The 22,895-nt window shown below is 43.5% G+C and overlaps 1 protein-coding gene across 2 annotated transcripts in view; it reads right to left on the minus strand.

The window, feature by feature from the left end:
• The window catches only part of LOC126291873 (uncharacterized), a 234,174-nt gene extending 219,690 nt beyond the window's left edge, over positions 1-14,484 (minus strand). The window contains exon 1 of one of the 2 annotated variants that reach the window (XM_049985594.1): positions 14,356-14,484. The gene's annotated coding sequence lies outside the window, so the exon portion shown is untranslated. The remainder of the gene's footprint in view (positions 1-14,355) is intronic. The other variant, XM_049985596.1, reaches the window with a different exon arrangement.
• Between the last annotated feature and the right edge of the window lie 8,411 nt (positions 14,485-22,895).

Raw genomic sequence — 22,895 nt, forward strand, 5'->3', positions numbered from 1 at the left:
CCACCAAACCTCGTAGCGAATGTCGACGGTACGTCTTCCTGGGTGTTTCGCTACAGTTTTCTGGCGCTGCGACTTCTCTTTTTAGAACAGAATCACCCGCGACCAGCCTCACAGGTGAGACGCGTGGCCGACATCTTCCAGTCGGCGCCATATCAGTGGGTAAACAGACTCGGGTCGGTACACGGAGTACGTTCAACGTCTCAATCCCGACCTTGGCGTTGGGCCTCGGCCAAGCGATAACGAGATGTGCTGCGCTGTTTCAGATAGGAATACCGCTAAGGCATGCAGCCACGGAGACCTGCGCTAACACTGAAGCTTCTATACGTAGCCGCTGTAGCAATGACAAAGAAACTGGTACAGCAATGCGTATTCAAATATAGATATATGTAAGCAGGTAGAATACGGCGCTGCAATCGACAACACCTATATAAGATAATAAGTGTCTGCCGCAGTTCTTAGATCGGTTACTGCTGCTACAATGGAAGGTTATCAAGGTTTAAGTGACTTCGAATGTGGTGTTATACTCGGCGCATGAGCGATGGGACACAGCACCTCTCAGGTACCGATGAAGGGGGGATTTTCCCGTACGACCATTTCACAAGTGTACCGTGAATATCAGGGATCTGGCGGAACATCTAATCTCCCACATTGCTGCGGCCGGAAAAAGATACTGCAAGAACGGGACCAACGATGACTGAAGAGAATCATTTACCGTGACAGAAGTGGAACCCTTCCGCAAATTGCTGCAGGTTTCACTGCTGGGCCATCAGTAAGTGTCAGCGTGTGAACCATTCAACGAAACATCATCGATATGGGCTTTCGAGTCTGAAGGCCCAATCGAGTACCCTGCATGACTGCACGACACAAAGCTTTACGCCTTGCTGGAGCTGTCAACACCGACACTGGATTGTTGATGACTGTAAGCATGTTGCCTGGCCAGAAGAGTCTCATTTCTAATTGTATCGAGGGGATGGATGTGCACGGGTACGGAGACAACCTCATGAATCCATGGACCCTGCACTGCTCAAGCTGGAGGAGGGTCTGTAATGGTGTGCAGCGTGTGCAGTTGAAGCGATATGGGACCCCTGATATGTATACATACGACTGAGAGGTGACACGTATGTAAGCATCCTGTCTGATCACCTGCACCCATTCATGTCTATTGTGCATTCCGACGGACTTGCACAATTCCAGCAGGACAATGCAACACCGCACACTCCCAGAATTGCTACACTTCCGCTGGGCACCAAAATTCCCAAACATGAACATTATTGAGCATATCTGGGATGCCTTGCAACGTGCTTTTCAGAAGAGATCTCCACCCCCTCGTACTGTTACGGGTTTATAGACTGCCCTGCAGGATTCACGGTGTCAATTCCCCCCAGCACTACTTCAGACATTTTTTGAGTCCCTACCATTTGGTGTGGCGGCACCAATGCGTCGTCACGGGGGCCCTACACGATGTTAGGCAGGTGTACCAGATTCTTGGGCTCTTCAGTCTATAAGGGTACTTCGTCTCATTACAATTAACTGCTGTTTAACGTTATCCTGTTGTGGTACACTTCCCACCGAAATGATGTGCCACGATCAACAAAAGCGTAATGCCCGCGCTGACTTTCCCTATCACAACTGGAGGTAAACTGCTTATCTCTTCAACTTTTTTAGTCCTGTCTTCCTCAGTTGCGTGTAATATTACGGTATATTGATAATTTTTACTTATGGACCGTCTGACAGCAACTGAATAAAACACAATTTTAGTGCCATACGCGTTTCGCCTTTATTTTCTGCAAGGCATCATCAGTGGCAGGTTGCGTGGACAATTTCTTACATATTACGCTCCCGTTGCATTTTTGGTGTTGTTCTTCTTCTTATGAATGCCAATTTGCGGTCTTTTCCCCCACATTCCACAACACAATGAACAGAACGCTTGTTTTAATGCAATGTTTTGGTTTCTACTGCATTGAAACAAGCGTTCAGTCCATAGTGCTGTGAAATGTGGGGAAAAAGACCGCAAATTGGCATTCACAAGAAGAAGAACAACACCAAAAATGCAACGGGAGCGTAATATGTAAGAAATTGTCCACGCAACCTGACACTGATGATGCCTTGCAGAAAATAAAGGCGTATGGCACTAAATTTGTGTTTTATTCAGTTGCTGTCAGACGGTCCATAAGTAAAAATTATCAATATACAGCAATGCTTATCTCTTGTCTTGTGAACTTGTCTCGCAGCCATCGTCCCAAGCTGGTTTCTTGTTTGCTGGCGGCAGTCTCTGATATGCATGCAACAAATAGTAAATAACTAAGTGGCAAATGAGAAAGAATTCAGTGCATTTACAAAAGGAAATTGCGAGATATTGGGATGGCACTACATTTATATTTCTATTTACACAACCATAAAACCAAGAAAATGGTTCTGGAAGCCAGTCTACTACCAGTTTACACGGCAAAGATTCTAGATTCTAATTATTTCTACATCACCGCAAAAAATTGCAACAAAATGGTCTGCACGATTTTAGAATTCACGCAGAATTAACATACGTTCGCACGAGCACGGCATCCGTGGCAGTTTTAATACACTATTCCGTCTCTACGCTACGTCATATTTTACACACATATTCACGCACTGCCTTCTCAGATACCGATCACATACTTGTCAGCCGTCTTACCAGTTTGGCGTCTTACCTGGACCTGACGGTATATCAATTCGATTACACATAGAGCACGCGAAAGAACTTGCCCCCCTTCTAACAGCCTTGTACCGCAAGTCTCTAGAGGAACAGAAGGTTGCAAATGATTGGAAAAGAGCAAAGGTAGTCCAGGTCTTCAAGAAGGGTCGTCGAGCAGATGCGCAAAACTATAGACCTTTATCTCTGACGTCGGTCTGTTGTAGAATTTTAGAACATGTTTTTTGTTCGCGTATCATGTCGTTTCTGGAAACCCAGAATCTACTCTGTAGGAATCAACATGGATTCCGGGAAAAGCGATCGTGTGAGACCCATCTCGCTTTATTTGTTCATGAGACCCAGAAAATATTAGATACAGGCTCCCAGGTAGATACTATTTTTCTTGACTTCCGGAAGGCGTTCGATACAGTTCCGCACTGTCGCCTGATAAACAAAGTAAGAGCCTACGGAATATGGGACGAGCTGTTTGGCTGGATTGAAGAGTTTTTAGCAAATAGAACACAGCATGTTGTTGTCAATGGAGAGACGTCTATAGACGTTAAAGTAACCTCTGGCGTGCCACAGGGGAGTGTTATGGGACCATTGCTTTTCACAATATATATAAATGACCTAGTAGATAGTGTCGGAAGTTCCATGCGGCTTTTCGCGGATGATGCTGTAGTATACAGAGAAGTTGCAACATTAGAAAATTATAGCGAAACGCAGAAATATCTGCAGCGGATAGGCACTTGGTGCAGGGAGTGGCAACTCACCCCTAACATAGACCAATGTAATGTATTGCGAATACATAGAAAGAAGGATCCTTTATTGTATGATTATATGATAGCGGAACAGACACTGGTGGCAGTTACTTCTGCAAAATATCTGGGAGTATGCGTGCGGAACGACTTGAAGTGGAATTATCATATAAAATTAATTGTTGGTAAGGCGGGTACCAGATTGAGATTCATTGGGAGAGTCCTTAGAAATTGGTTCAAATGGCTCTGATCACTATGGGACTTAACTTCTGAGGTCATCAGTCCCCTACTTAAACCTAACTAACCTAAGGACATCACACACATCCATGCCCGAGGCAGGATTCGAACCTGCGACAGCAGTTGTCACGCGGTTCCAGACTGTAATGCCTAGAACCGCTCGGCTACCACGGCCGGAGGAGAGTCATTAGAAAATGTAGCCCATCAACAAAGGAGGTGGCTTACAAAACACTCGTTCGATCTATACTTGAGTATTGCTCATCAGTGTGGGATCCATACCAGATCGGGTTGACGGAGGAGATAGAGAAGATCCAAAGAAGAGCGGGGCGTTTCGGCACAGGGTTATTTGGTAAGCGTGATAGCGTTACGGAGATGTTTAGCAAACTCAAGTGGCAGACTCTGCAAGACAGGCGCTCTGCATCGCGGTGTAGCTTGCTGTCCAGATTTCAAGAGGGTGCGTTTCTGGGCGAGGTATCGAATATATTGCTTCCCCCTACTTATACCTCCCAAGGGAATCATGAATGTAAAATTAGAGAGATTCGAGCGTGCACGGAGGCTTTCTGACAGTCGTTATTCCCGCGAACCATACGCGACTGGAACAGTAAAGGGAGGTAATGACCGTAGCACGTAAAGTGCCCTCCACCACACACCGTTGGGTGGCTTGCGGAGTACAAATGTAGATGTAGATGTACATGTAGGGTGATTCTATGATTGGTCCTTTGTTTTCACCAATCACTATTAATATTAACTGAAATTTCTATTTAGTTTTTAAGTGTGGACTGAAAGTTACTCAAGTTATCAGTAACAAGATATCATTGTAAATAATGTCAGAATCACGGTTGGATGTGTATATTAACATTTAAACAGTAAATACTGTATAAATGATGAAAGTTGCCTCGCAGGTGAGTCCCTGCTGTCTCTGCGGTTTCCAGCACAATAAGGCTCTTAACCATCTCACCGTTCTCACTCTCTGACACCACCCGTCGTGTTACGTGACGTATATGCTTCTCGCTACCTTACAGAGACGTGAATCTTGCTACGATAATGATGAGATCCCATACTCCGAGGAGCGTAGGGGACGAGGCAAAGTCCTAGCGTAGGTGGTTTGCCACTGCCCTCCTCCGATCGTAATGGGGATGAACGGTGACGATGAAAACGACACAACATCTCGAGGCAGGGAAAATTCCTGAACCCGCAGGGAGTCGAACCCGGGACCCCGTGCGCGGGAAGCGAGAACGCTACCGAAAGACCACGAGCTGCGTACGGATTTTCCTATACTGAATGTTTAAACGAAACAACAAAAACCTAATGAAACGTAGGCGGAGACGTGGCATAAACGCCATACCACCTAAACGAAAAGATACCCGCATTCTAAACAGTGCCTCTTGAGACGGGTGGTGCTTTTCTCGCGTCGGTTTACCTGTGTTGGGGTGAGCAGGGGTGGGGGTGGGGGTACTAGTGCGGTAATACGACTTATTATTCCCGGGTTTCGCCGTAATTCCCTACAGGGGAAACACTAGTAGCCCTCCCTGGGTTTCTAGCGGTTCCCTGCATTACCAAATTGACTACGCCTTCACGATTCCGGATGAGGCCTGTCAGCCGCTTCCTTTTTTTGGTCGTGCCACGCGTTTCTGACAGAATACTACGACGCTGTGCTAGCAAGGTCTTAGTGGAGCTGTTTTCTGGTTATCAAGAAGAGACTGGTTATCGTCACGTATCTGTCTGTATCGCGGGATATGTATTACTTATTTGATCTTTGAGTACGCCTGTTAGTTATTTCAAAGTGAACTGAGCCGTTATTCCTATTCCTGACATAATATTGTTGTTGTTTTTGTTGTGGCCTTAAGTCCGACGACCAATTTCATACACTACTGGCCTTTAAATTGCTACACCACAAAGATGACGTGCTAGAGATACGAAATTTAACCGACAGGAAGAAGATGCTGTGATATGTAAATGATTAGCTTTTCAGAGCATTCACCCAAGGTTGGCGCCGGTGGCGACACCTGCAACGAGCTGACATGGGGAAAGTTTCCAACCGATTTCTCATACTCAAACAGCAGTTGACCGGCGTTGCCTGGTTAAACGCTGTTGTGATGCCTCGTGTGAGGAGGAGAAATACGTACCATCACGTTGCCGACTTTGATAAAGGTCGGATTGTAGCCTATTGCAATTGAAGTTTATCCTATCACCACATTGCTGCTCGCGTTGGTCGAGATCCAATGACTGTTAACAGAATATGGAATCTGTGGGTTCGGAAGGGCAATACGGAACGCCGTGCTGGATCCCAACGGCCTCGTATCACTAGTAGTCGAGATGACAGGCATCTTATCCGCATGGCTGTAACGGATCGTGAAGCCGCGTCTCGATCCCTGAGTCAACAAATGTGGACGTTTGCAAGAGAACAACCACCTGCACAAACAATTAGACGACGTTTGCAGCAGCATGGACTATCAGCTCGGAGACCATGGCTGCGGTTACTCTTGACGTTGCATCATAGACTGGAGCGCCTGCGATTGTGTGCTCAACGACGAACCTGGGTGCACGAATGGCAAAACGTCATTTTTTCGAATGAATCCAGGTTCTGTTTACAGCATCATGATTGTCGCATACGTGTTTGGTGACATCGCGGTGAACGCACATTGGAAGCGTGTATTCGTCATCACCATACCTAACTAACCTAAGGACATCACACACATCCATGCCCGAGGCACGATTCGAACCTGCGACCGTAGCGGACGCACGGTTCCAGACTGAAGCGCCTAGAACCGCTCGGCTACTTCGGCCGGCCATCCTACAATCAGAACGCTGTAAAAAGATGATGTCGATTGCTACAGAAAATAAAACACAGCAACTTCGTGGAAGTCACACTTAGAATTTCAGCAAGGATGCAGATTTTATTTTGAGCAAACAAAAAATCGACGATAAGCCAGCCCAGTCTGATGTCACAGCCCGTAGGAATGATGGTCACAACAGTTCGAATTTATTTCAACAACCCACATCTAATGCTAACGAACAGCATATTCGCTCTGTTTACGTTAGAAAACTATAACTGGCAGCAGCTTTCATAAAAAAATTATCTTCTGGCACAGATGACCTTAAACTGTCAAGTAACATTTGTGAAACCGCTTAGAATAATGCTTTCAGCACCAGTACAGAAAAGCCTAGGCCACGGAAGTGGCGTTTTGGGAGGCATATTCGGAACACCAGTATATATACAGATGTCATTTGGTGTGAAGAAGATTTTATTAACTAAGACCAGTTCTATCTAACAAGACAGCCCGTCAGGATAAAGCCAAAAACAGTTCCAAATTATTTTCGCAACAGACTACGCAAGGGGAAGAATATATTTTATATTCAGTTCACCGTTTATTTAATACAATCAAACACACAGATTCCGTTATACCAACCCCGCACAGTCATCCTACACAAGCTAAAAACATCTCTGATATCCCTGAGACTCCTCCAATGTTACAAATTATTCAAGATCAAGTTCAACCGGTAGTACAGGCTATTGAAAGCATAGAGGCAACGTGCAGACGAAGTATGATATCTGCAATAGGCAAGGCAGTCCTTGAAACCAGCAGCAGCCGCCACAGCTTACTTCAAAGCAATGTAGCGCTACGCCGACCAAAACAAAACTCTGCTCCGCATATATCAAGCCCACCGATATCAAAGGTGTTTCCTTTTCCTCGCTGTGCCCCTCTGATGTAACAGCACTGCCTAGACCCTATGAGATTAATCGCCAAATCATCAACAGCAAATCAGTCCACAATAAAGTCACCAGAGCTGATTAACGTCAGCACCAAACTGAGCAGATTTATTTGAAAAACTAGATTTCCGAAACTAAGCACATCTACATTCATCTCAAAAATATTATGCCAAGCCAAACACAGAGCTGGATCAATTATATTGCGCAACGTAAATACAACATAGCATATTCTGTTATCACAGAAGTTACTTTTTACACCTTTTTGATTTCCTGGACTACAACGTTACACACGATTTTGACACTGATACACCGAATTTGTCTATTTATTACGTCTTTTGTAGCTATGTAACACCTGAATCTTGGCGCCAAGGATACGACAGCGATTATGAACGAAATTATACGCACGCTTATTTGAGTAGAAGAATTTGAAAAGGAAATTTTACGGCATTTATTCTACGAAACTGCAACGGCCTTGCCGCAATGGATATACCGGTTCCTATGAGATCACCGAAGCTAAGCGCTGTCGAGCGTCGTCGGCACTTGGATGGGTGACCATCTAGGCCGCCATGCGCTGTTGCCGTTTTTCGGGGTGCACTCAGCCTCGTGATGCCAATTGAGGAGCTACTCGACCGAATAGTAGCGGCTTCGGTCAAGAATACCATCATAACGACCGGGAGAGCGGTGTGCTGACCCCACGCCCCTCTTATCCGCATCCTCTACTGAGGATAACACGGCGGTCGGATGGTCCCGATGGGCCACTCGTCGCCTGAAGACGGAGTGAGTGATTCTGCGAAATTTCTGTGCAACCAGCTAGTTTACTTATGGTACGGAAATGCACCAATTTTGACGACATAAATTATTTCTTCACTTCGACGTCTTACATTCTGAAGACATCATAGTACTGCAATATCTATATTTTTAACACTTTTCAGCTTTGTATAATATTTTTGCTACTTTTCAGGAAATATGATACTTGTCATTTGTCTTGCAGAAGCAGTTATTTGTATAACTAGTAAATCACAATTTATGCTTATTTTAGTTCTACATGTGAGTCCACATACCTATAAAACACCCCAGACTTTTACTTGACACACTTCCTATGCTTATACAAATTCTATTGGTACCTTGTTTCCACAATTCCTTGAATATTCAGCATTTTATTAGATGGCAATGTGCCCGGCGGGGAAAATCTTGCAGGTCAGTTCTTTTACCATAAGCTTAGGGCTTGCACATTGTTCTGTTTTCATACGTATGTGCATGAAAACAACAGCTGAATGTGACACCATTTATTTTGACATGTGTCCAGCCGATCACACCTCTTGGGTGCTCTGACCGCTGCAAACTGCAACTCATACGTTTATTTTATATAATAAGAATTTGTGTCCTTTTTGTATATAGCATCTATATATCTTGTGTTCATTTATTTCTGATGCTATTTTGTCTTTACCTAAACCATGAAATGTGCCATTTTTTATGACGCTATGCTACTCCACTTTGACGTTATTGCACACCGTATGCTATATATTATTCCTACTGACATTTATGCTATTCTCTGACGAATTATCATTAAATTTTATGTTAGGTTTCTCACTCTTTCTAATTTATGATGTTGCCATGCTTCTTTTATGCCCAGTCTTGTGCTCTAATTTGCTGTATATCTCTTGTACTTGATGATGTCACTAGTTTACTTGCTTTCACCTATGAATATTTAAGAAATCAATTTACCCTGTAACTCATATCCATTGCATATACTCATCCATTTTGTATATTTGTAGAACCGATGTACCAAAGTCTCATTGTATCCAAACGAGACATTATGCCCATAAATAGAAGCACATGAAAGTGCATAAAGTGCAGTACATAGAATGCACGACATAAGCAACTTATGTGGAATATTAAACACTATTGACACTTCTCACCTGGCAGGCTTTTATAAGTATTTTCTTATTGGTGTACTACTTAAATTAGGCAGATTGTCTATAAAGATTTAGGATTAAGGATATTTTGTCTGCATTTTGTGTTAGTTATAAGAGTATTGTTAGATCATTTACTGAGTGTTCATACCATGTGCTGCACCAAATTTTTGGAGTAATGAGGGAATATTGATGTTTAATGAGAGTTCATGCCCTGAGCTACACTCCAATAATGAGGATAATGTTGATATATATTTATGATTTTTCTATAATGATATTATATGATGCTAGTATGTATTTTGTGTGTGTTGTGTCCTTTCTACGAAAAGCTGTCTTACTTTGTGCCAAATAATTGTCGGAGACTGCCACAGAAGCTTTACACCTAAAACATTTTTTCACCATTCCTTATGAGATTGTATATGATACTGCCTCCTTACGTTAGCATGCATGCCCGACTTTTTTTGTTTTCAGGCCAATAATCACATTTCCAGGTTAATAATTACATTTCCAGGTTCCACTATTTGCGCAATTCATTCGCATCTGTATATTTATCTCAAGATTTACTGTGATATGTTAAATTTCCCTAGTCGGTAAGCTGTATTACCCTTAGTACTCCTGTATTTATGCTTGCATGTACTATAATCACATTTTTCCTTTGGTTTGGCCATAGCAGATCTTGACTCAAGGGAATGGCAATTGACTGACTCTTAATCACTTTCTTTGCAGACGAAGTGCACTGCCCTTATCAATAATTCCCATACCATTCCCTGTAGATATTCGCATTATTAGAGATATAGATCATTTAATAGATAGTTTTATGGAGCCCCGAGGGTGCTACACAACCTATAAATATTATGTCTTTACTCACCTGATACCATATTTTGATTCTATGATTCTATTTGTCTAGTATGTATTCATACAGGCCATACAGAGCCATACTTTCATATAATACTGCTGTTTATGCGCTTTGTTCTTGCAAAAACCATGTCGAGTTACATATTCTCATTATGAATTATGCATAGGCCTCTGAGTGCCATTTAAAGTTATAGTTAATTATTTTTGATGATAGTTTCTCAGCTTTGATGTTTACGCTATCTAAAGCTAGGCCACGTTGAGCCAGAAAGACTTTTTCTGTAACATTTTGCTATTAAGGTCAGCATTTATGTATGTAAAAAGGCCACTTGCAGCCTCTGATTGATCTAGTCAAATGTTTTAGATATTAAGATTTGCATGTATTTCATTCATTAGGCCACTCGGAGCCCCAATCATTTTATAGTTACTAAGATCAGCATTTATGTATGTAAGAAAGCCACTTGGTGCCTCTGATTGATATTTTCTATAACATTGTTTTAGTTATTAAGATTTTCATGTATTCCTAGTGCAAGGCAAGCTGGAGCCATTCAGGTCTTGATTTTATTGTTAGGTTTTCTTAAGTAATTGATTACGTCTCAATATTGCATAAACAAGGCCACTGAGAACCACAGCATAATTTCATGAACCAGTGATGTTCTGTGTAACGTTTGGTTATTCTATGTCAGATTGGCAGCCTGATGCCACATTTACTGATGTCTTATTCAGAGTTCACTTTTAATTTTGTCTATTCATGCTGACGTAAAGCATTGTTGCTTCATCCAGTCTGTAATTTCATTAGGATACTGAACTTTTTCTGATCACATAGAATATTCAATGTTGATGTAGGACCGGCCGGAGTGGCCGTGCGGTTCTAGGCGCTACAGTCTGGAGCCGAGCGACCGCTACGGTCGCAGGTTCGAATCCTGCCTCGTGCATGGATGTGTGTGATGTACTTAGGTTAGTTCTAAGTTCTAGGCGACTGATGACCGCAGAAGTTAAGTCGCATAGTGGTCAGAGCCATTTGAACCATTTTTTTTTTTGTTGACGTAGGTAGAAATGGTCATGTTCCACTACCTAACCTTTGCTACCTTCTCATGCACTCAATCATCCAGTCTCCTACCCCTTTTCATGGTATTGGAGAAATTTACTACTGGTATTCATACTTAAGTGACTGTATTTGTCGTTTGGTTCTCAGACGTATCTCTACTATGAAGAGCAGTGATGATGCTGGTCATCACATTACTCACGTTATGTTAATCGCCAACTATGGTTGTTGGTCATTTGTTGCCGAGTACCTCTTGTATCTCGGCACATTACTGAGGAAAATAACATGGAGTTCAGATGTCTTGGTACACTGAATGCAATCCCTATTGATTGTTGAACCTGCACAAAACAAAAAGAAATGGACTTTATGATGCAGTCCTTCAACATGCTCATAGGCTTCAGCCATGACTCTTCCTTTCCCTTGCTTAATCCTATGCCATTATCTTTATGTATAGGACTATATACTCATTCTGCTTTATATGATTTATTTTTCAATAACCTTGTTCACAAGACAATTTACTCATATTATAACCAGATCATGATTCATTCAAATTTGTTGAACACCGCTGGAGAGTTGTGAAAGGAGTCTATTGGGTCACACTTGGGTGTGGCACCAGAATAATATAAGGATATTAATAAATTAAAATGGAACTAGTATGCTGTAAACAATGAATGTACCAATAATGCGTATCGCTGATTGTGCATGACCACAGAGCCAAAGATACTGCTCCTGGTCTGAGATAGTATTGGAGTAAGAGTAGGTAGCTGCCTGTGAGGGAAACACGATGGAGTAGGTAGTTTTTGTGGTGCGCTCTGTGAAACCACCACGTGCTAGATTAGTTTAGGTATGTCATTATCGTTTAGCTTGGAAGCAGTGGTCTTCATGCAAGCAAGGTAAAGATGTTAAATAATTATGATTTCTGTTTCTGCCAGCACATTAGTATAGATGAGTTAGCTAATAATTTTAATTGTCGAGTATCTCCAGAATGTATGTAAACCGTTTTGATAAAACAGAGCTATATGTAATTTGATGGTTTGCATTATGTTGCATTAGTGAAACTAGATAATACTTGCTGTTTAAATCTCATTGTTTGTTAATCAATTGTGAGTAATGAAACTTAAACTGTCAGATGTTTTTGAAAAGCCAAACTTAACTTGCAATATAATTTTGCTAAAAATTCACCACAGGCAGTACCGCCTCCCTGTCCGGGTCATATATTTTTTACAGAAGTTGGATTTTCTTATTTTCTCGTTTATCAGCCAAAAGAATTTCATGTGCATTTCAAAGTGTTACGGTCAGCATTGCACACTGCTCAGTCTGTGGCTAGCATATATATTAAGAGAGGCCATAATACATCACAATCCACCGTGCTGCTTTGCTCTAGAGGTAACACAGTTTAATTTATTTGTTAGGTGCACAGGTACCAAAGTTATCAGCTTTGAACAGGGCGAGATGACTCAGTGCCTAAGAGGCTGAGTGTATTTTGCATTGACTGCATTTCTTTATTGGTATTGGGAGTTGCACTGCCTGACGTTTTGCTAACACTGACACAGAGCAAACACACCACTTGCACTTACAACACGCAACACGACAATTCGAGTTCAGTACTTATTCCACAGATCACACATTCATTCAACGTGATCGTAAAGTTATTTTCATTTTTTTTAAAGAGCTTTACTCTGTTAGCACTGGCAAGTCCACGCAAACTCTGCTGCACTCGGTCGTTAAGTGAAGGCTGTCGGCCACTGCATTGTCCATGGGGAGAGACAATGCGTTAAATGTGGTATTCTCGGCACACTCTTGAAACCGTGGATCTCGGAATATTCCACTACGAATCCCGAAATGGAATGTCCCAAGCGTCTAGCTCCAACTAGCACTCGGGTTTCAAAATCTGTTAATTCCAGTCGTGTGGTGCGGTCATAATCACATCGGAAACCTTTTCTCTTGAATCAGCTGAATACAGTTGACAGCTGTGACAATGCACTGCCCTTTTACACCATGTCTACGCGATACTACAGCCGTCTGTATACATAAATAACGCTATATCACTTCTTTTATCACCTCAGTGTAATTCCGGAGATAAGACGCTTTCTACATGGCAGTTCGATTGTGTAAATAATCAGGATAGCGGCGATCACTGGTAGTTATTATCGATGAAAATTTTTAGCAAATTACTGTAGTTTGTTTGTGTTGTGTACATAGTTACGCGTAGTCAGCGCGTACACAACTTTCCGACTAGAGCGTGCCCCGCTAAGCACAACAGTGCAGGCGCAGCACTCGTCTGTCTCCGCACAACGAGATGGCGCTGCCTTAGAGACAGACCAAATTCTGCTTCCGCCGATCCGCGTATTAATATCTAACACAGCGATGAGATTGCTGCTAACGTAGAACCTTTTCTCCTCGCAGATCACACTTGCACAGTGATACATGAATGTGCGAGGTATTATAACGAGTGTACAGACCTTCGATTAGTCAGTCTGCATTAGTCTGCATTTGTCTGCATCAGTCTGTACCAGTCTGCATTAGTCTGTACCAGTCCATAGTTAAGTTTCAGTCTGCGCCTAATAAGATTACCATATTCCTGTACATAGCCATGAAGATAAATGAATAGACACTTTGTCCAGTATCAGAGATATGTGAGAATAAGATTAACGTACCAAGACCAAAGAAACTTCTGACTGTCAATTGTAAACAGCATCCAGAATCAAGTTACGTAATGGCTACGATTTTTATTCTTTTAATAAATGTGTGTGAAAATTAATCGTATTCTGTTTAAAGTTGGTCACCGTCAATCTGCTACTATAGGCGTGGAAGTGGCATTTCTATCGTCTGACCTAATGGCAGAAGATAAACACGCTACGATAAGACCACGAGGCATATTGCTGACGCTCGGCTACCTCGTTAGAGCGACAAGTCAAATAATCTGATTGTGTGTGTACCGAAGGTCTTACAGTACGCACACCACAATTTGTCGTTATGTTCAATTTACTTACCGACTGTCGGACACACACTGCCCTAAAACCTGCTTCCAGGTAGCTGAGCTGCCAGTTGTTTGCTCTCCAGCAGTGCCAGCCGTCCGGACAGACAACAGCATTTCGCTCATCTAGCAGTCATCATTTACCAGCTATTGTTGGTCTCACTGTAGTCGGCCGTAACTTTAGGGTGAGACTGACCTTTCGCTGAAAGGAACTCGTCCGAGAGCTGTTGGCGCCTGCTAGGTGAAGAGGTGCTGTCCCGCGCTGCCCTGTGGGAGGAACAGGTGTGTGTGTCAGCTCTGCGCGCTCGCCCACTGCCGACTCCGGACTGCCAACAGCTAGAGAGCCTCCACATCGCGTCGGATCAGCTGCCGCGCGTCAGAAGTGCAAGGTCCGGGCATCCGCAACCACTGCGGTTCTTCCTGTGTACCGACACGGCGTGTGCTCACAACTTCTAGTAATCTAACCAGGGGAGAGCGTGTGGCGGTCCTGCACACTCGTCTCATATAGGGTGCCTAAGGGATGCTGCGGTCTCGGAATGCTATACAACAACTGAAGCAAGTCACATTAAAAGTTTGTATTATACTTAAGAAGACCGAACTATCAGTTTAATAAGTCACAGCTACAAAATACTAACGCGAATTCTTTACAGACGAATGGAAAACTGGTAGAAGCCGACCTCGGCGAAGATTAGTTTGGATTCCGTAGAAATGTTGGAACACTTGTTGCAATACTGACCCTACGACTTATCTTACAAGGGAACCTCCCCATCGCACCCCCCTCAGATTTAGTTATAAGTTGACACAATGGATAGGCCTTGAAAAACTGAACACAGATTAATCGAGAAAACAGGAAGAAGTTCCGTGCAACTATGAAAAAAAAAGCAAAATACACAAACTGAGTAGATATGCAACATCAAGGAGAGTCTGAGCTCAGGAGCGCCGTGGTTCTATGGTTAGCGTGAGCAACTACGGAACCAGCGATCCTTGGTTCAATTCTTCCTTCCAGGGTAAAGTTTAATTTTTTATACAGCCTATACAGGACAGACGGATCAGGCATTGTACAATTTTAGTGTGGGAGTAGACGTGATTACCATTCCTCCAGGTTGTACCCCTCTTGTGCAACCGTTAGATGTGTTTGGTTTTCGGCAAGTGAAATACATTGTGAAAACATTCTATGATTCTGCGAAGCTGCACAGAGCACTATTGTTTAAGTGATGGCGTGTCAATTATCAGAGTTCAGGCACTCACACATAATCAGCTTCGCTCTCCAAAATTCCAGGACATGTTCAGATTTGCTTGGACATATGCAGGATTTGACGGTCTACACACGGAAAAATTTGAAAACGTTAAAAACATATGTTTTGACAGAGCACATGGAAAACCGTGTGCGCCGGCCGCGGTGGTCTAGCGGTTCTAGGCGCTCTGTCCGGAACCGCGTGACTGCTACGGTCGCAGGTTCGAATCCTGCCTCAGGCTTGGATGTGTGTGATGTCCTCAGGTTAGTTAGGTTTAAGTAGTTCTAAGTTCTAGGGGACTGATGACCACAGATGTTAAGTCGCATAGTGCTCAGAGCCATTTGAGCCATTTTGAAAACTGTGCGACTGTGAAACTGTTGCATTCATTTGTTGCAGTGTATGTGACAAACTCTTATATTTTCATCACTTTTTTGGGAGTGATTATCATATCCACAAGAAAACCTAAATCAGGCAAGGTAGAAGAATCTTAGTACGCATTCGCCAAGTGGGCAAGTTAAGTGGGTCGACAACATATCCCTGTCATGTGACGCACATGTCGACACCAGTGTCATATAGAACATATCAGACGTGTTTTCCTGTGGAGGAATCGGTTGACCTATGACCTTGCGATCAAATTTTTCGGTTCCCATTGGAGAGGCTCGTCCTTTCGCCTACTAATCGCATGGTTTTGCGGTGCGGTCGCAAAACACAGACACTAAACTTATTACAGTGAACGGAGACGTCAATGAACGAACGGACAGATCATAACTTTGCGAAAATAAAGTAATTAAACTTTTCACTGGAAAGAAGACTTGAACGAAGGACCTCTCGCTCTGGAGCTGCTCACGCTAACCACGCGACCACAGAGCTCCTGGGCCCATACTCTCCTTGATGTTGCGTATCTTGCACATGGACTACTCGGTCTGTATATTTTGCTTATTTTTTTCATAGTTCCACTCAACTTCTTCCTGTTTTTTCGATTGATCTGTGTTCAGTTTTTCAAGGCTTATCCACTGTGCCAACTTATAACTAAATCTGATGGGTGTGAGACGGGGAGGTTCCCTTGTTAGAAGAAAGATTAAGGAAAGGCAAACCTACGTTTCTAGCATTTGTAGACTTAGAGAAAGCTTTTGACAATGTTGATTGGAATACTCTCTTTCAAATTCTGAAGGTGTCAGGGGTAAAAAACAGGGAGCGAAAAGCTATTTACAATTTGCACAGACAGCAGATGGCAGTTATGTTGAGGGGAATGAAAGGGAAGCAGTGGTTGGGAAGGGAGTGAGACAGGGTTGTAGCCTATCCCCGATGTTATTCAATCTGTATATTGAGCAAGCAATAAAGGAAACAAAACGAAAGTTTGGAGTAGGTATTAAAATCCATAGAGAAGAAATAAAAACTTTGAGGTTCGCCGATGACATTGTAATTCTGTCAGAGACAGCAAGGGACTTGGAAGAGCAGTTGAACGGAATGGACAGTGTCTTGAGAGGAGGATATAAAACGAGGATGATGGAATGCAGTCGAATTAAATCGGATGATTCTGAGGGAATTAGATTAGGAAATGAGACACTTAAAGTAGTAAAGGGGTTTTGCTATTTGGGAAGAAAAATAACTGATGATGGTCGAAGTAGAGAGGATATAAAATGTAGACTGGCAATGGCAAGGAAAGCGTTTCTGAAGAAGAAAAATTTGTTAACATCGCGTATAGATTTAAACGTCAGTAAGTCGTTTCTTTTAGTATTTGCATGGAGTGCAGCCATGTATGAAAGTGAAACGTGGACGATAAATAGTTTAGACAAGAAGAGAATAGAAGCTTTCGAAATGTGGTGCTACAGAAGAATGCTGAAGATTAGATGGGTAGATCACATAACTAATGGGGAGGTATTGAATAAATTGGGGAGAAGAGAAGTTTGTGGCACAACTTGACAAGAAGAAGGGATCGGTTGGTAGCACACGTTCTGAGGCATGGATCACCGATTTGGTATTGGAGGGCAGCGTGGAGGGTAAAAATCGTAGAGGGAGGCCAAGAGATGAATACACTAAGCAGATTCAGAAGAATGTAGGGTGCAGTAGGTACTGGAAGATGAAGAAGCTTGCACAGGATAGAGTAGCGTGGAGAGCTGCATCAAACCAGTCTCAGGACTCAAGACCACAACAACAACAAGATTGACAATAGTTAATTTTGAATTTACAACGGTGTCGCAAGCGATGGGGGACATGCAAACAGTCAATGTCTTTTGTTTATGCAAGGTCCATGTAAGCAATGAATATGGGTGGCTTGTAACTGTTATCGAAGTGTCGGTGTGCAACAGTGCCGGTCTTATACTGTGCTTGTCTGCAGTCTCGATCTGGTACTGGCAGAAGCGGCGCTGTATTCTCTTCGGCTAGAGGGCTACCCTCTCATGGTGCGATCCTCGTCAGCGGATTATTGGCTGAAGTCGTCTCACAGCCTTCTAACTCTTGCGTTCGTGCCGGCGCTTGTGGTTACTCCGGAACAGACCTGACTCAGTGTACCGCCGATCTGCATGAACTTCCGCATAAACAAACACAAACGCGATGATTGGTCAGGAGCCGTAGCACAGGCGCACTGGTGTTGTTTCGCTCTTGGATGTAGGTCTTATGTATGTATTAGAGGTCTTATTACGAAGTTACATTAAATGAAACTTTAAGATATTCGAATATATTAAGAGCCGTCAAAGTTTCCCTTAATCACACTTTAGCTACGTAGTTTTTATTTCAAAAACCTTTTATAGACACAGTCTCTGGGCTGTTGTGCTCTGATTGTCGCGCTGTTAATATGCAGCATGAAAATGGCAGAGACTGCTTCCTGTTCCGTATTGAAACACAGTTAAAAAGTGCCCAGAAATAGGTTGGTTATTCTTAATGTTTTTCATTCATTTACAGAAAAAATCAGCTTTGATGCTGTCTGAGGGACTGCATGTCGTACAGTTGATGTATAAATGCAGATTGGTTGTATACTCACTCGGTAGCGTAGTAGATTGATAATCACTTGCAGTTCACGAATCGCTAATTCCAGTCTCGCCTTGTTTATCCTTTTTTTCGTTCAATTTCAAATAACTACATCTCGTAACTTTAATCATAATTTTTGTGAATAATGCGCGTCTTCTTGTTTCAGATTACATATTGCACGCGAAATTCCTGTTTTCATTACGCAGTTCCTGTAGTTCAAATGAGTCTTGTATTTCCATATTCTTCTTCACTTAGACCTATTCTTACTCGTTACACTGCTTCTCGAATTAAAGTAAATAACTTTTCTCTTTGCTCTTTCGTTTTCTTTACCCGCGCCGTATTTTCTCTTTGTAAGTTTAACGAGATTGTGTGAACGTTTTGGAATATTAGCTACTATCGAATTGTTTTTATTTGTTGTTGGATTAACACTGGCACATGCACACAAACGTTTGGCGTTGTAGAACATAGAATCTACAGTTTCCGGTCCCAGAACATAAGTAGAAAATTCTTCAATTTTCTTGAATATTCTATCTTAAGTTAATCGCAGACCCTCTGTCTCTTTCGCACATCTTCTGTCTCGTTCACTCATCTCCGATACATACTCTCACACTCTGTCGTTCAAAGCGTTTTGAAGCATTCTTGGCTTTCTCGTGAGAAAACAACGTGTTGAAAATAGATTTCATCTCGTGACACATTTGCACCACTCACAATGTTAACATGCACAGCCACACAGAAACAGAACATGCTAACATTATAGGAAACGTTTGCTTACATGAAGTGTTCAAGATACTCTCTTGGTTACTTTTGGTTTGTACAGTGGTTTTCAACTTGAGTGTAATTACACCGTGCAGCCAGACATGTGCGTATGCAGACGATATTGCAGTTGTGGCAAGAGATGTAAACATCCTTAAAGAAATGTATGAAATAATAGAAGCACAAGGAGAAAGAACTTGATTTACGATAAACCAAAAAAAGACAAAATACAAGATAAAGTTCAGATCTAAGGCAAGAAGAGACTCCCTACACTAGGCTTGTCCGCCCTCTTTTAGAATACTGCTGTGCGGTGTGGGATCCTTACCAGATACGGCTGATGGAGTACATCGAGAAAGTTCAGAGAAGGGCAGCACGTTTTGTATTATTTTCGAAATAGAGGAGAGAGTGTCACTCAAATGGTACAGAATTGGGGATGGACATCATTACAACAAAGGCGTTTTTCGTTGCGGCAGAATCTACTCACGAAATTTGCATCACCAACTTTCTCCTCCGAATGCGAAAATATTTTGTTGATGTCGCTCTACATAGGGAGAAATGATCATCATCATAAAACAAGGGAAATAAGAGCTGGCACGGAATGATATACACTCCTGGAAATTGAAATAAGAACACCGTGAATTCATTGTCCCAGGAAGGGGAAACTTTATTGACACATTCCTGGGGTCAGATACATCACATGAACACACTGACAGAACCACAGGCACATAGACACAGGCAACAGAGCATGCACAATGTCGGCACTAGTACAGTGTATAACCACCTTTCGCAGCAATGCAGGCTGCTATTCTCCCATGGAGACGATCGTAGAGATGCTGGATGTAGTCCTGTGGAACGGCTTGCCATGCCATTTCCACCTGGCGCCTCAGTTGGACCAGCGTTCGTGCTGGACGTGCAGACCGCGTGAGACGACGCTTCATCCAGTCCCAAACATGCTCAATGGGGGACAGATCCGGAGATCTTGCTGGCCAGGGTAGTTGACTTAAACCTTCTAGAGCACGTTGGGTGGCACGGGATACATGCGGACGTGCATTGTCCTGTTGGAATAGCAAGTTCCCTTGCCGGTCTAGGAATGGTAGAACGATGGGTTCGATGACGGTTTGGATGTACCGTGCACTATTCAGTGTCCCCTCGACGATCACCAGAGGTGTACGGCCAGTGTAGGAGGTCGCTCCCCACAACATGATGCCGGGTGTTGGCCGTGTGTGCCTCGGTCGTATGCAGTCCTGATTGTGGCGCTCACCTGCACGGCGCCAAACACGCATACGACCATCATTGGCACCAAGGCAGAAGCGACTCTCATCGCTGAAGACGACACGTCTCCATTCGTCCCTCCATTCACGCCTGTCGCGACACCACTGGAGGCGGGCTGCACGATGTTGGGGCGTGAGCGGAAGGCGGCCTAACGGTGTGCCGGACCGTAGCCCAGCTTCATGGAGACGGTTGCGAATGGTCCTCGACGACACCCCAGGAGCAACAGTGTCCCTAATTTGCTGGGAAGTGGCGGTGCGATCCCCTACGGCACTGCGTAGGATCCTACGGTCTTGGCGTGCATCCGTGCGTCGCTGCGGTCCGGTCACAGGTCGACGGGCACGTGCACCTCCCGCCGACCACTGGTGACAACATCGATGTACTGTGGAGACCTCACGCCCCACGTGTTGAGCAATTCGGCGGTACGTACACCCGGCCTCCCGCATGCCCACTATACGCCCTCGCTCAAAGTCCGTCAACTGCACATACGGTTCACGTCCACGCTGTCGCGGCATGCTACCAGTGTTAAAGACTGCGATGGAGCTCCGTATGCCACGGCAAACTGGCTGACACTGACGGCGGCGGTGCACAAATGCTGCGCAGCTAGCACCATTCGACGGCCAACACCGCGGTTCCTGGTGTGTCCGCTGTGCCGTGCGTGTGATCATTGCTTGTACAGCCCTCTCGCAGTGTCCGGAGCAAGTATGGTGGGTCTGTACACCGGTGTCAATGTGTTCTTTTTTCCATTCCCAGGAGTGTAGATGTTCGTTTTTTCGGCACACTGTACGAGATTGGAATAGTAAGAGAATTATTGTGAAGGTGGTTAAGTGAACCCACCGCCAGGCACTTAAATGTGATTTGTAGAGTATCCATCTAGACGTCCATGTAGAAGTACACCTCATGAATTGGTTTCGTCTAATAACTGTTTTAAAGGTGTCAGCTACTTCTATTATTTAGGTATCCTCTCAACCAGAGACAATAAGATAATGTGTTAGAGAAAGGATAGAAGCAGGAGACAGAGTCTATTATGCAAACTTACATGTATTCAAGAATACCGTAATTACAAGTGCAACCAACTTAAGAGCATACTATTCCCTTGTATGACCATTCTTACATACGGTTCAGAAATGTAGAAGATGACAGAAACGGATATGAACAATCTAAGGGCATTTGAAATGAATATCCTGAGTAAAATTTGTGACCCATGTGAGAGGCAGAGGATTGTGAAGTTTTTTAAATCTCAACGAATATGCTGGTTAGAACATACGGAGAGGATGACTGCAAACATGATGCCAAAACGAACAATGAAAGGCAGATTTTGGTCCACAAGAAGGTAGAGCCGACCAAGAGCTAGATGGCTGGACGATGTGTTGGCTGATTCTACCAAGATGGAGATTCGAGAATGGAAGAGAAAAGCAGAGATGTGTGGAAGAAGACTGTTGAGGAAGTCAAGGCACATCAAGAGCTGTGATGTCAAAGAAAAAGTCGAAGGAGGAGGAGGAGACGAAGGAGACCGACGAAATATATTTTCTCATGGACAAAAGCGGAAAGGTTTGGCTATTTTTAAAAGATCATTGCTATTACCTCTATTTCATAACACTGTAATATTGACTGCATAAGTTACCATTCATTTCCTTAAGGTACTAACGTAACGTGGCCGCGCGGGATTAGCCGAGCAGTTTGAAGGCGCTGCAGTCATGGACTGTGCGGCTGGTCCCGGCGGAGGTTCGAGTCCTCCCTCGGGCATGGATGTGTGTGTTTGTCCTTAGGATAATTTAGGTTAAGTAGTGTGTAAGCTTAGGGACTGTTGACCTTAGCAGTTAAGTCCCATAAGATTTCACACGAATTTGAACATTTTTTTTGAACGTAACGTGCGGTGGGGGTCACAGATCGTTAAACGAAAGTACGAACAACATCTCCTTCACATAGTCCACCACGACACACATACTTTGCATTTTGTACCACGCATCTACGACAGTAAAACTGTGAAATGCAAAGCACATATGCTTAAATACTTTATGGAAATGACTTCTCCGAGTTGTCGGTAGTTCCCACAACATGCTAGAAATTCTTCACTGTGCACTTCGCAGCAGCGAACAAACTAAGCGACACGACAACGTACTAGTAACTACATAATGGCCACTACACTATTGTATGGCTTGCGCTGTTTTATCACAGGGTAGGGCAAATAGAAGTCGTCCAGACGAGTGGATGGCAAGGCAACAACATCGCTTCCTCCCCAGTCTGTCTACAACGGATGTTGGGGATGGCTTTAGGCCCCAAAACATTTTATCATAGACGCTCGCAAATTCGTGAGTCGTAAGTTTTAAATACCCGGATATAAATGTCAGGAATGGCTTTATCCGGCTTAAACATAACCTTAATCTTTTGACTTGATGCACCTGAAGATGCAAATTTAATTTGCGAAAGCGGTCCTTTTTGTATAAACGGAATGGGTAGGCCGAATGTAGGAAGTGAGCAGGAGGAGGTGAGGTAAGATTCTCGGTACAGT

This window comes from Schistocerca gregaria, chromosome 9 (genome assembly GCF_023897955.1).
Source record: "Schistocerca gregaria isolate iqSchGreg1 chromosome 9, iqSchGreg1.2, whole genome shotgun sequence".
NCBI classification, from domain to species: Eukaryota; Metazoa; Arthropoda; class Insecta; order Orthoptera; family Acrididae; genus Schistocerca; species Schistocerca gregaria.